The sequence below is a fragment of the Rhinopithecus bieti genome, unplaced genomic scaffold (genome assembly GCF_001698545.2).
Source record: "Rhinopithecus bieti isolate Rb0 unplaced genomic scaffold, ASM169854v2 scaffold_6481, whole genome shotgun sequence".
NCBI lineage: Eukaryota > Metazoa > Chordata > Mammalia > Primates > Cercopithecidae > Rhinopithecus > Rhinopithecus bieti.
Genome location: NW_016805314.1, coordinates 413,274 through 415,766, shown reverse-complemented (window position 1 = coordinate 415,766; position 2,493 = coordinate 413,274). Strand labels below are relative to the sequence as shown.

The window sequence follows — 2,493 nt, the reverse complement described above, 5'->3', positions numbered from 1 at the left end:
GAGCAGCTCTTCCTAGTCCATCAGTCTCCGGTCCATTTATGAGGCCAGGGATGAGTCTTGCCAACAAAATAGTCTTTCCAAGAAAATAAACTCAAGTCACCCTGCTCTTCTGGTTTCTCTCCTGCCATCATTCCCAGAAAGTCTAAAGTACACGAAGTTGGCTGTCATGGAACATCTGTCTCCTGTCCCACCCAAAAGTACCAGATGCCAGGACGGTCCGAGCCAGACTGAACTGGACTTTCCTCTCGTACATGTGTCATCTTTGCTTATCTTCCAGGACAATCCATTTGAGCATGGCTGCAAAGAGAAGTGATTCTTTCCTTTCCCATGGAAATGCATCAAACACTTCCAGCATGGGGGAGATCTAAAAGCCCCCTGATCATTGAATCCTAGAGCTAGAGAGACTGCAGAGGTCATCTTGTTCCCCAAAAGATGGTAATCTTAGAGCTACAGGAAGCAGCCTAGTCAAATCATTTGTTATTGGAGAGCTGGGACCACTAGTAATATTAACAGCGACAACAACAGCAACAATTAGGCAGCTCTTTCTATGTACCAAACACTGAGCTGAGCGTTTAACACGGACTACTCATTTGATCCTCACAGCAGCCCTATAAAATAGGCTCAGGGAGGTTAAATAATTAGCCTGTTTTTACAAGCTATTAGCTTGTTGAGTCAGGATTCAAATGAGGTTTATTTGTTGCTTGAGCCTAAACTAATCTCTTTTCACAGCATTATACTATGACCTGATTACATGTTAAAACAAAAAAAGGTCACAATTTCCCCTCTATTAATCCCAACAGGAAAGCCCAGAGGCTCACAGAGTTGTTGTCATTGGGCTTTTTTATACACAATGCTGTCCTCTGGGCCTCCCGGACACCTTGATACAGATGGTCCCCTCTGTGGGAGTTTAAGATCAACATTTGGCAGAAAGTTGGGCATCACTTCTATTCCCAGGCACCAATCTGCACAAACACTTTCAAGGTTCAGGCAAAAGCTCAATGTCAGGATTTCCCCATCCTGCCACCGCTCTTCCCTCACTGGTTTATTCAGTCATTCAAGAAGTCTTACTGAGTCAAATAAAACAGTGCCCAGCATTAAGGATAAGGATAAAGAGTTGAACAAAACATGATACCTACTTTTCAGGACCATTTCATTGGAGAGATGGACAATAAATAAATAATTGGCCGGGTTTGGTTGTGCATACCTGTAGTCTCAGCTACTCAGGAGGCTGAGGTGGAAGGATAGCCTGAGCCCAGGAGGTCAAGGCTGCAGAGAGCTATGATGGCACCATTGCTTTCCAGCCTGGACAACAGAGCAGGACTCTGTCTCTGAAAAAAATTAAGATAAAGAACAAATAATTATCTAGTGGCAATTGTGACAAGTGCCACAAAGAAAAAGTTCACGGCGCTTATGACTGTAGCTGGGACTACAGGTATGCACAACCAAACCTGGCCAATTATTTATTTATTGTCCATCTCTCCAATGCACACCTGGTGAGGAAATGGAATGTGAGATGGATAGAAACTTGGTAAATTCAAGAAACTGAAAGAAAGCCAAAGCACCCAAGCAATGAGTAGGAGTCACATCACTCAGGGCCCATAAGGCTGTGTTAATAACATTAGACTTGACCCTAAGAATGGTGCACAACTGTAGATTTCTATACAGGTGAATGACAGAATCTGATTTGCACTGATAAACAATCGCTTCAGCATTTGAGTGCAGAAGACATCAGAGTAGAGGCAGGGAGGCATCTTAGAGGTCATCACAGTTATCCAGATGAGGGATAAAGGAGTAGGGCTGAGGAGGGAGAGCGGTGGATGGAACTGAGGGAGCTGACAGAGCCAACAGGAGCTGCATGTGAGAGTGTGGAACTCAGAAGACCAGGCTTATCTAGAGATGCACCACCGGGAGTCGTCATCTTCAGAGAGTATTTGAAGGCATGAAAGTGGTGGAGATCTCCCAGAGGGAAGTAGAGTAGGAAGAAAAGGTGGTCTAGGATCAAAACCTAAGGAACTCTAACATTAAAGATTGGGCAGAAGAAAAAGATCCCTCAAAGGACACTGAGGGAATGAATGGCCAGAGATGTGGGAGGCAAACCAGAAGAGTGTGGAGTCCCAGAAGGCAGCAGAGCATTCCAAGAAAGAAGGAATGGTCAGTGGAGCTGAAAGCCCCATCGTGGACAAGAGAGATGAAAGATGAGCGGCGTGAGCTTCCGGGTTGGTGAGTGCACCCTGGGAAGGCGGTGGGACAGGAGAGGGCGTGGAAGTCCTGCCTCCCCCCACCCCGGCTCTCTCTGGGGATCTCTTCCATCTCATCCGGCTGCTCCTGAGTTGTAGTCTCCTGAGAATATGTTTAATTTATTTCATTAATAAGACATGTAATGGCACTTCAAAAATTTCAAAATTCAGGAAAAAATCAAAACATTGCAAGCTAAGATTTTACAGTTGAAGTTTTTTTTTTTTTTTTTTTTTTTTTTTTTTTTTTTTTTTTTTT

The 2,493-nt window shown here is 44.2% G+C and overlaps 1 long non-coding RNA gene across 1 annotated transcript in view; it reads right to left on the bottom strand.

Annotated features, from left to right (window-relative positions):
• Positions 1–1,276: 1,276 nt before the first annotated feature.
• The window catches only part of LINC02873 (long intergenic non-protein coding RNA 2873), a 41,442-nt gene continuing 40,225 nt past the window's right edge, over positions 1,277–2,493 (bottom strand). Inside the window, exons 2-3 of the long non-coding RNA XR_014485085.1 lie at positions 2,231–2,340; positions 1,277–1,328 (exon numbers count right to left, since the gene is read on the bottom strand). This is a non-coding gene — a long non-coding RNA (long intergenic non-protein coding RNA 2873). The remainder of the gene's footprint in view (positions 1,329–2,230; positions 2,341–2,493) is intronic.